The following is a 12,733-nucleotide window of genomic DNA, read 5'->3' as shown; positions in this document are numbered from 1 at the left end:
GGACACCCTGAATCGGTTGCCAGCCAATTGGTTCAATTAAAAAAAAAAACAGACGTTTGCACATATTTTGTTCTTATTTAAAATGATATAATTGTTATTCATCTGGCGAGGATGTTTGTGGCCCTCTGTGGCCCCCCAGTTGCTTGGTCATTAAAACAAAACAAAACTTTTTGTACTGTGAATCCAAATTCAAGTTGCGAGTGAGCTTTGGAAATTCCACCGGTTGTGTAAAGTGAAAAAAATAGAACAGTTGCCAATGCACTTTCAGTCCTTTATTGGCTTGTAAAAATGCACAAATACAGAATGAGAATGCTCGCAAGCAGCAATTTTAGGCTAAAACTCAGATCCACACGCTTATTTCAACTGCCATGTTGCTGACTTTACCCACTGCCGAGTACCCCGTTTAAATGTGACTGACCAATTACAAAATAATACGTAAAAAAAAAAAAATATTCCTCAACTGAACTTGAGTGAAATGAAATGAAGAAAGCTGAAGCGTTTTCCTGTTTTTCAGGACAAAACCCCCCACAGCAACTCAAATGTAATCATTTGCTTGCAGTACTTTGGCAGAGGCCGACGAAAAACTTTGTCACGTCGGGAAAATCCACCCTGATGAGCAAGTGAAATAGCAGGCGGCTGAGTCACTTCATCCTGCGTAGCAGCTGCCATGTGCCGAAGAACCTACGTTCCTTTCTAAATCCATGTGTGGTTATCTGCTATGTAGCAAACGGCCTTCTTGTTATGTCGGCGCATGGCGAACAAAGTAAACTACGCATGATGTCGTTGCTGTCATCGGCTGTTTTGAATTATTCAGCCTGGCTAACAGTGGGCAACCAACAGTACGGAGGCCTGTTTGCCGTTGAGCTGTCATTCATTCATTATCGATGAGAGGGAAGGACCTGCGGCATAAAAGAGCAACACACAGATGGATTCTATGTTGTTCATCCTTGATAATATCATACGCCACTACAGGCGTTTAGGTTTTGGCAACATCTAGTCAGCCTTGAATGTGTTGACCGCCATCCCAGTTATGAATACAGTTCCGGTCTTCATCTCTGAATGTTTTCTTCACGTTTTGGGACAGTCTGGAGTTGCCGTGACACCATGCTGCTTCTCGCAGGTCAGCCCTGGTACTACAACAGATTTCTTGTGGGAGAAGACTTGCGATTGTCTGTTGTGATATCTGTCGATCGATCTAACGAATGCTTGAAGACCTTGAGCTCATTCTGCTCTCTCGTGTTGCAGAACGAGGGCAGCGTATTCCTTCAAACAATCCTTTCTTTTTATTTACGCATCATTTTTGCACAATGTGGACCACTGACGATGTGAAAGTAGTGGGAGAGCTGTGTGGGTCTGTGTTCGACGACAAGCGAATGCCACTCTACACTGACAATGACCGTTTTGGAGCTCACTGACATGGACGCAAGCAACTTTAGCGGACATTTACATATCAGCAATACTGTGCAAAGTGTCTCACGGCGAGTCACTGTAATTGTGTTGTCATACTTTTAAAAACATTGATATTGTGTGCTGCATTGTGAAGTGGATGTTTTCATCCTTTGCAGCCTTGAAACACAGGCTCGATTCAACAGGACACAAAATAGACTGAGTGTCAATCATTGGAGTGTTTGGACAAAAAAACTAAACAAAAACAAAAGCAAAACCCAAATCTTAAGACATGTTATCAAAACACCTGGGAACTAATTTGAATTGTGAGATAAATAGGATCGCATGCCCCTTAAAACATAAACAAAGTGTTAAAATTGAAAAATTGAAGATGATTTTTGAATATATGAGATGTGTTCCCATCGCATTGGTGTGTCCTGATGTTCTTCCTCAAATCAGTTAAATGTGACCTCATTAAGAGTGACTGTTACATCATTCTTATTGGCTAGCGCCCGAACCATCTCATGTTCAGTGTTCTTTGACAAATCACTCACAGATGTGACTATGTCATCACCTTCTCAGTAAGGCTAGAAAAGCAGTTTTGTGATTAAAAAAAAAAAATAATAATAATTAAAAAATCATCCCTGAAATAGACTCCTCGCTTAAAATACAAGTCGTTTAACACCTGTTATTATTAAATTCGGGGGAGTTTAAACAAATTTTATGAGGTCAACTAGTGATATGTATGCTGAAAGGATTTCTCACACGAAGGCTAAAAGCAGCAGAGAATCAATATCCTGTGCCTTTAATGGTGGAATTCCTTTTAATATCAGTTCTTCATGCAAATTGGGCCTCCTAATATTCTCACCCAATAGAGGAGGTCATTATTCAATTAAAAAAACAAAAACCTCCATATCACTTGACACACCCTTCGACTAAATTATAGCTGAAGAAAAATGAATCTACCAAGCCATATTCCACTCATACAAAACATTGTGCACATCCCAATTCTCTCTGCTTCAAGGACCATGATCGCATGCGTGTCCAAATGTTGTCCATTTGCCTCATCTATGAACTCATTGCGCACACAATGAATGGTATTTGAAATGTAATTGGCGGACTTCAAACACATAAAAAAATTGAGCAGTCTTCTATGGATAGCCACTAAAATAGTCGGTGGATGGTAGATGACATTTAACATGGCTATAGGTCAATTCCCTACTTGATGGCGATATATTGAACAAGTCTATCATTTCTTTCTCATCACACAAACACAAAAGGAGAGGTGTGGGGTCGGGGCACTGGCAACTGTAAAACGTAGTCACGCAAAATGCAATTAAAAGTAATGAGGGTCTGAAATATTGGCTCTGCAGAGACAAGTTACAAGGTAAACGGCATTGGAGAAAAGCCCGGCGCTATGAAGAACAATGGCAAACAAAAGAGGTCTTGTTCGTCGCCGGAGAACTCTGCCGGTTTGACCTCATTATTGGGGTTTATAGTGGTCACACCAATGACAAGAATGCACACTCATTTGGCATGCATCTGAAATGTCTCCATTTTCTAAGACAGCATTTTTACAGAGATATCATGTCATTCCTTCCTGGTTTCAAACATACCAGTGGAGTTATGAGATGAGCCAAAGAAAATGAAATGCATACAAATGGTACATGAGATGTCATTCGTGGAGTACTTTTTAGAGAAGAATCACAAACATGTGGGTTGAATAGGGCACATCACATTTGGCACATTACCCTGCTTGAAACGTTACATCAGCCTGATGGCATATTTTTTTTCCATCCCCCTGAGAAAAGTAAAGTACCGTAGAATGTGTCGTGAACAGCAGATGTGCCTTTGTCGGCATCTGTGTCTAATTGTCACTTTACTTCTCACATAATTTTGGTATTTATGGAATGCATAATTCAGCAACAACTGTCAGTCTTCTCAGCATCGCCAAATATATTTGATTAATGTTGAGCAACAACAAAGCATTGTGTTGAGGTGGCTCTTGTCAGCACGCAAAGCACGCTTTATCTTTGTTTCGCACAAAACAGATTACATGCGAGGGGATATTTACTCCACTGTGTGGCTTTGAAAGTGGTCGTCTGTTGGATGAGGGAGGAACTAAAATGTATGGCATTCATTACATCTGCTCCAAATTAACTTTTGCTGCTAAATTCCACATGACTAATATTCTCACTAGCCAGTCTTTGACATTATTTGCTCGCCTCTCGTCCGTTACCCTCGACAACACCATCTAAAGAAAACACCACCCTGGAGACGGTTCAAAGAAGGCGACGTGAACAAGAAGCAGAGGAGACGAGCCACTCAAACAAAGGTCAAACGTTTACTTTTCCGCTTCAGTGAAAACTGCCTCAGACAATTTCAAGTGCTTGTCATAAACGAAGTGAGTAGCTCCTCAAATGCCACTTTGCCCTTTACAAATGAGCTGATGAAGTCACAAAGACTGGCGAGGCACTAACACCGGTCATATTGAATGTTTATCCGTGGCTACATTATGTTTTTAATGGACAGGATATGCAGACTGTTTCCTCGACCATTAGAGCAAACAGGAAATTGAATGCACATTTGCATTGTGGCTTATGTAGTACGTCAGCACAGGAAAACACTTTACATTACTTTGCATCTGTGCAGCATCCATATTAGAGGAGCCTAACTGAGTTCATGAAAGCAGAACTGGAGATTAGACGTTGTACATGTCTTAAGAGTGGATATAAATGTTCTCACAGGCTACCCAAATGCACTTTGTGGAAACCACAAAATCATCCACTTCTTCTATCACCCTGAATTCCCCATCTGTATGACAATTAGGAAAATGTTCTTCACAAAAAGAAAAACTCTGGCTTTTTGGTCACAAGAAGAATGCAGAGGAAGTATGTAAACTCAGGATGAACAACATCTTTGAACCGGCTGTTGTGAGCATGTCTTCAACATTAAAGCCATTAAAAAGACAGTGATTGGGAAGAAGTCAATATATTCATTGTTATCGTGACAGCAATGGAGTGAAAATAAGAATAAGCAATCAAAATTGGACGCGTGCTTCTTGGCGGGGTCGAATGAATCCACGAGAAGCAAAATACAGTTCTGTACGAAGGTACGCTTTTATTTTGAAATCAATCACAAGAAGCCGATGTGGTCGTCACCACCAACAGCTTGACTCACGTGATTAAGTTTATGACAAGCGCTGGCTGGTTGTGAATGACAGCGGTCGTGTATTCATTTTTTGTACGTGCGTGTGCAAGCGGGATGTTCCGAAAGTTTGTTTATAGCCATTTGTCGTTTAGCCTGGTGTCCCATTGACGTGCTTGATTCAACACAGACGGCCACAAGTAAGTATGTCTTTTTCGATTGTTTGCTTTAAAAACATTTCTGTGCAAAACGTTTCTTCGCCGCAGCGGAATTCAAACAAGCGGCCGTGAAAAGTTTGCAATCATGAAAGTCTGGTTCATTCGGCTGCTAAAACACAACCACGAATCGTGCTCTTGCGTTTGTGCGAAGTTCACTATTCTGTCCGGTTTTAAAAATGAAATAAATAATTAAAAGATCAAGTCACCGCGAGCTCTTCATTGCGGTAATTGGACATTTCGTATTACGACTGTCACCTGCATGATGTATTTATGCAGGTGACCCTGCCCTTCTCGGACAGGTGTAAATTTTTCTTAAAAGCGGAATATACAGGAGGTAAGACGGTGGTTCCCCGAATGCAAACCTATGCTCAGTTGTCAATTCAAAAACGGTGCGTATCACCATCATGATCATCATTACGTTCAAGATGCAGTCAATAGAAAGCCATTGACGCCTTTATTCAATTAATATCCAGCTAAAAGTCCGTCTAGTATCCTACGAGCACGCTCTTTTTAGTCACCAACAATTCAGCGCACTTAGTCCGTGACCTGCACAAATGTGTGAAATTGCAAATTAAAATCTTCACGAACTGCTTTATTCGCATATTATTAATACGACGGACGCGCGGCCGATGAACAAGCTCATCTTATAAACTGAAAGCTGTCATGACGACGAAGGAAAGCTGCATCAACACGGTTGATTCAATGCGAAGCTTGACAACTCTCACTTGACATAAAATGCAAGTTGGTGTCACATTCTGCATCCCACAGCAAGTTCATCCATTGAGACACTCTGTATACACGATGATATTCTGACGCCTGAATTGAGCCGAGATAAGAATTTTGTAGATGCTTGTCAATTTCAATTGTACAGTTCAGATACACGCATGCATACATCCACCTATTGTGCAGCACCAACCAATGTATTTCCCTCTTCCTTCCTGTGTAACAGGTAGTGTAAAATTCGACCAAAATACGTGGTCTCCATAGTTTAGCAGTTAGTTGGACTTTATTTATAGCTTTGGTGTTTTTGTCAAATAAGGGTGGTGTGATGCTGAGCATCACCCCCTCAAAAGGTTTGGTGGAGGGGGCATCGTGCTCGGGACTGTTTTGCATCCTCGGGGCCTGGACGCGTTGCTATCATTGAAGAAAAAAGTACTCACACATTCATCAAGATTTTTGGAATGAAGCACCCTCGACTGAATGGCTTCAACAGAAGTAAATGCAACTTCTGGAGTGTCCCAATCCGAGTCCTGACCTCAACCCCATTACGTTTGCGTGGCATGATTTCTCGTGATATTGCTGGACTAAAACGGTTTTGTAAAACACAATGATCATTTTCAATGATTCTCCCGCCTCTGGTGCAGGTCTGATTTGCAACTATAGAAAACATTTCGTTTCGAAACAGCCCAAATGTTCTTTGTGGAAATGGCTTAAGTGTGGCCCCTGCTGATTTAGTTTTTCCCCGCTAAGTTCAGAGAGAGAAAGTGCCAAAATGGGTTTGTTACATAAGTCTGTCGTGTGTTACGTCATTGTTTTGGGGGCCCGTTCCATAAAACCGAAGCTTTGGCTTCACGAGGGGGAGGAGGAGTTGGGAAGCTATTGGAAGCAGATGCTCTTCTTTTGGGAGACCACAAGGGTGAGCAGAGCCCACCTGCAAATTTACAAGGACGATGTTAAAGTTTTTTTTTGTTTTTGAAACGGTGGACGTGGGTTTAGTCTATTAGCGTTTGTTGACAAAGCACCACATCATGTTGAAAGTATGGTTCGGGAGGGCTGCGTTGCCATGACTTTGTCGCGAAAACACGAAAAACGCCATGATTTATAGGCCTGTAATCCTCAACAACCGCACCTCTTTTGTTCTCACTATTCCCCCTGCAATTTTGTGCCCTGTTCAGATGTTTACAGTTTGTCTTTGGTCCGGTTTTTTAAGTAGCCAACCCTTCTTTTCGGATGACCAACACGTTGAAGAGCATATGTTCCCAAAGATACTTATACAGTTAAATGTTATGCTGGCTTTGTGTCTTTTGTACTGGTCATTTCCAACAAACTGGAGGCTGTCCAGTACTTGAGGACGGATTGTGTTCGGCCTTTTAAAAATATTGACATTTAAGGACACTGAGGGGGGGAAATAAAAAATTACAAGCCCTTCTACGGGATTAGTATGCGTGCACTGTTTTGGCTCCACCGACTAATTCACATTACAAATACGATGAGGGAGTGTTTTCTAAGAACAGATAGATATTTGATAACAGCATATTATACACGCAGTACTATCCAGGTGGGTAATATTTCGACGCACTAGAGGAGAGTTGCTGAGGTCATGGCCTAAATCTGATTCGATACAGTTTTAAAGCCGTATGAAGTAAAGAAACGCAGCTACGCTCATTTTGCCTTAAATGGGCTGGTGAAAAATGAGGTGAATGAGCAACAGACTGTAGACTTGGTTTAATATATTACCAAGTGAATGCTACATTAACACCACTTTAATATCCAAAAAGATTGAAAACATAGTCCTGTCAAAATTAAATGAAATTATAGTAAAATAGACACTTAGGCTTCATTTTGTCCCAGTCAGAGAGATAATTTCACAATTTGATTATTGAAGTGGATGTTGTTGTTGGTTCTCATGACAGCGCAATAGTTGCCGCGAAGCTTGTGGCCGGTCGTGATGCTCGTGTGCCGCAATTACGTTTTAACTTCTGCTTCTGTCAGTTGACCTAGGTGGAGTCACTTGCTAGATCTCTCTAATTGTTCGTGTTGGTCTCTTAGGGCAACTGGATCCTGCTGCCCAACAGTTTGCTGCTGCTTGCCCCCTTCCACTCCTCATTTGCAAGTTTCTCGCTGTGAGCTGGGGGAGAGGTCAGTACACAAACACCCCCTCCCCTATGAAAAGCGGACATTCTTGTCTGCATAGATACCTGCGGCTCATGCTGTTCACATGATTATCTAGCGCAAGATCTTCTGACGGCCCTGTTGCGTAGATGCTTGTGTTGTTGCCTTGATGTTGGAAATTGGAGACCTAAACAGCTGCTGCGCTGACACAATAGTCGATGTTGCCAAGCGCACGAACGCACGCTTGCTTACGTGTGGTTAAAATGAGACAGTGAGCGGTAGAGAGCTGCAGCGGGGGACTTGGGTCAATTTTCTTTCGGTGCTTTTCATGCACTGGGGTGGAGTGGACCTCGTTCAAAGCAACAACTATTAATGGACATTTGATGTCATGTGATCAGGCAATACATTCTAAATCCGGCGAAGTGAGATCTTCCCACTGAAAATTATTTATTTTTTATATGCATATAATGCCTGTTGAAGTATTTTTGGTTGACTTTTCCAGGTCTGTGAATGGGATCGTTTTGACATTATCATCAGTCAGTGAATTTTTTTTGGAAAAGTTTGTTGTTGTGTAAACATACCCTGAAGAACCACTTTACTGCCAGCACTACTGTACTTGTCTTTTCCACTCTCAATTTGTGGCCACCAAATTTTAAAAAATGCTTTCTTCTTTTCCTTCCTCGAATGCAGATTTGTGGACCTGATTTGCGCTCAGTCAAGTTTGTAAAAGAGCGGGCCGAGGAGTGTATTGCAAGTGAAATAAACTGATGAAAAACACAATGTCACGAGGTCACGAGGTCACGATGCATTATTATGCGCAAATTAGTTTTGTTGGGCTCATTGAGACAGGGCAGCAAAGAAGAGGTGAAGTTTGACCTTTTTGGGAGCAGCGTACGCATGCCCCGCTGTTAAAAATTTGCCTCGCTTTCAAAAAGGTTTGATCAAGAAAGCATGACAGGAGCAGGGATTGTTGTGCTGATACCATCTGGAAACACTAGATGGTAATGTTTGCTGGATGTTTTTTTTTTTCCCCATTTCATGACACAGAGCACCGAGATTTAAGGGCTTTGTAACTGAACCAAACAATTGATGAAAATGCCACTTGACACACAAAGGACGCAGAACTCCAAACATACGCGAGCTTGTTGTTTTTTTTTTTTGTTTCTCTTGCGGTCCACTAACTGCCAGATATGACTGCCACTTGTCGCACTCTTCATCTGATTGATCTGACTCAGTGTTGATGAAGTGGGAATGCACCGCTCTAAATTTATCACCCCCGCACCCTCCGTTGGGTTCATGCCTGCTGGAGATGTATCCATGACACATGGACCCCCCCGTAAAGGAGGGTTGTAGATGGAAAGTGTGTGTGTAGGGGTAAGGGGGTGGGGGCTACGTGGGGGGGGGGGCGTTATTGCAACGACAAGTTGACCCATCGGTCCATCTTCTATGTCCCAGTAGTCCTATTCCACACGTCTCCAGATCCCTAATCTTCTCCAGCCAACCTAAAACGGGAACAAATTTGAACATTCAGCCTGAATCTTTTGAACTTTATATTGAATGACCGTCTAAGAAGATCACGAAGGTATGTGGCTTTTATATTTTGTGGGGCAACGCAAAATTTTTTTTCGTGTTTCAGTCACAACTTTTGGCTCACTTGAAGTGTTGGTTGTGATTATGTTGCCAGGGTAAAAGCTTTGAACACACCAAATTTAGAGTTAAGTTCCCTAAATGGGTCACGGGTCAGTTTTTATTGGGCTGCCGATTGCCATTGAGGAAAATGCTGGAAGCTATTTTAATAATTGCCAAACAGTTTCTAGGCTAAGGGATTTTTGATGCGTTTGTTGTGAAAATGTAACCGTGTTGTTCTTCATCATTTTATGTGTCAACTGAATATCAATACTGGCATTGGCAGAAGGATCTAGAGTAAACTATTTCAGGTGATTTGGAAAAAAAGAAAGTATTGTTCTAAATTCTAAAAAAAATAATAATAATTTTGCCAAAATATGCTTTTTTTTTGCCCCGAAATAATTTTGAGTATAATTGTAATTGGCTGTGTTCATTTTGGATGTCAGTTGAGAAGAAAAAAATAAGGCAGTTTGTGTCAGACAGGGAGGGGGAGCGGGGGGGGGTCTCTTAATGTGACTCACCCTGCGCTCGGTCTCCAGTTGTTCATTGTGCCGCACCTGCTCCGACCCTGTCAGAACACCGACAGAAATAGAGTGCTGCCGAGTGCAGCAACACACACACACCAAACATTCCCCCAAGTTTTTCCATCCAAATTTTGAGCGCTTCGCCTCGTCGCTGATACTCTCAGGAGTGTTGAGCAAAGTGATGAAGCTAACCAGTCAAAATGTCTAAACGAGACAAGAAAACCCAAATATCAGGCGGGTTTTATTCCCTTTGCGTCGTTATTTATGAATGTCGAATGAACTTAGGACATTTACAGGATTTAATTGGAGTCATCCTGATGCTTGGTTTATTTTTACATCACGGCCCAAATATACACGAGGCCTGGTTTACTAACGTAGTTTGACGACCTGATTTTTAGGTATAGGGTGGGTGGGGTGTGGGGGGGGGGGGGGTTGTCAGCTGGTCTAGAGTGGAGGGTAAGGGAGTGTGCGGCACGGTGTTGTGATAGTCTTCATCGTCACAGCTCGACCGGCTGTGACGCCATCACCTTTTCTCAGCTAGTGATTGTGGAGTCGCCGTGGTTTAACTGACTCACCTCCACCGCATTTTATCTCCTTATTGGGCCGGGAGCGAAGCCGACTAATCAGAAATGTGAGCTTCTGATTGTGTAGTCGGTTATTATTGCAGTGTGAGGTCCCGTTGGTGATCACGTGACACCGTTCAAGCGAGTATTCAAATTGCCTTAGCCGTCTGCAAAGCAGTTTAGGTTTGCATTTAAAATCTTGTCCGAAGGCCTGTAATCCCGGTCGCCTCACGTGGTGGTATTTAGTGCATATTTACCTCGCCGCGTCATCTTATTTAAAACCCACCAGCCCTCGTTTAATGAATTAGCGGTGATTTATGATGAGCCACTAATCGTCCTTTGGGGCTTGGACTGTACTGTCTTTCCCTAATGTTGACCTCAGATTTGAGCTCTGTTAGAGTCTGCTTCACCTTGGACAAGATGCAATGCCACTTCAACTCTCTTGGAAAGTACTTAAGAGTCTTGTAGAGTTCAAAAATAATGGGCAAAAATAAATGTTTGCAAGTATGGGCAAAAAAATAATTGTCTGCAAGTGTTTATCTAATAATGACCGGCCGCACATGTGAGCATGTCCAGGCCGAAATCATCCACTGTCGTTGACCGAACATCTGGGGAGGTGATTAGTGGAGAGGAATAGCTCTGTTATGCTTGTCTGGTTCTCTGCACTGTTTCATTTCAAAATTGTGATCAGCTGATAGGATTTGATACGCCGGGGAAACTTTGTTGCACAAAATAATGAAACAACAAATGACCCTTTTTCGCCCGTTACACACTCGTAGTTCTCTTGCGGTACTTAAGAAGTGCATTTCGTTGTTTTGCTTTTAATGATGCAGATTCCCCTTTTTTGTTTATTTATTTCGTACATGTGGATTTGTAATTTCCTGCACGGGGATCGTTTTGTATTTGGGGAAGCCTCAATATGTACATGTACTGGTAAGGTCCACTTGAAATGCATGAGTTTATTCCTACAATCCTGGTTTTCAATGATCCGTTATAATTTCAGATTGACAAAATGTTATCGCAGAGAGTGGGAAGAACAAAGGTCTGGGCCCAGTCATCAATGTGTTCCTGAATAGATACAGCATCCTGGAATCAATCACAATTGTCACTGACCTTTTGACCCATTCTGTTTTCTTTTATTGAGCTGGAATGTTCGCCTTGAATCGTTGCCAGGAAAATCAAATCGCTTTAATCATGATTTAAAAAAAAATCCCTTTCATCGTTTCGCTCTATTGCTTGACCTGATCCTGCAATTCCCCGCCAAGGTTTCAGACACAGAGAAGCTTTGCCTCATTAGAGTAACCTGTAAGGTCTTGCCCATTCTCAGCAGTTGAGGCTCATCGTTGGTAATAACACAGTAGTAACCATCAGGCATTTTTTTTTTTTTTTTTTTTTTTGCAGGACTGGTCTCATCTTTGACAGATGAGTCAAAGAAGCAAACATTACCCCAATGAGTAAGACATACATTCATACATACATCCAGGCAGGTGTTAACATGGTTGGAGGTGCAGAGGTGATGATAGCGTTCCGGATGGCAGCATTTGTGTCCCACCTTTCAAAACGCTCGCTTTGGAGCGTCTGTCTGTGTCAGCGTGTTTACGTGCTCGTCGATGAGCTCATCGCAGCAGACTTAAACACGTCATCCCTTTTCGTGTTCTCAACCTCCGCCCCCCCGATTGTCTGCTGGGCTTCATATTAAATTCCTCATGTAGCCCTCTACCATGGCGGGTTTTGTCGATTTTTCACCTGATTTCAAATTTCAAAATGGCTGACGCTGTAATTTGTCCAGGGAGTTGAATATATTATCCCGGCAGTCATGAATGACCTGGCTCATGGTGACGCGGTTACTGCGTATGCCGCAGATAGATAAGATAGACCGCGCTGTTTTCCCGTCAGCATCAGAATAACCACGTCGGGCTTCATGCCAGGCTCCTTGTTGAGGCGCCTTCTCAGCGCGCTCGATAAGCGCGTCACTGACGCCCGGACGTGGACGCGTGTATGTCTGCAAGTTTTCACGGGGTGCATTTTTGGCATTCGCGGGTGCGATGATCCGAATAGGGAAAGGGTGTATCGAGTACGTGGCGGCTCTGTGCGATGGGAATGATTGGTTCATGTGTGCTTTGAGGAACTCGTGTACTGTGCGTGCAAGCGGCACATTGGGTGTAAAAATATGAATTTGCCACTCTGAACCTCATTCATCTCCCAGATTTCAAATCGTAGAGTTCTGTCCAGCTGTTGCAAATGCCTTCCACTGTTCTCCACGGAGCAGAAAGTGAAATGACACACACATTTTTCACCCCGCGCCAAAATCAAAAATGGTCGGGTCCCTTTCTGTACATCATCCTCCACTTCCAACCTGTTGGAATTGTGTTACCGAGTTCGATCTGGGTACAGTTCTCCAGTAGTATTGGTCTCAATTTGCCTTGGGCTCTCTTTC

The sequence above is a fragment of the Hippocampus zosterae genome, chromosome 20 (assembly GCF_025434085.1).
Source record: "Hippocampus zosterae strain Florida chromosome 20, ASM2543408v3, whole genome shotgun sequence".
NCBI classification, from domain to species: Eukaryota; Metazoa; Chordata; class Actinopteri; order Syngnathiformes; family Syngnathidae; genus Hippocampus; species Hippocampus zosterae.
Note: the sequence above shows the minus strand (reverse complement) of the source record.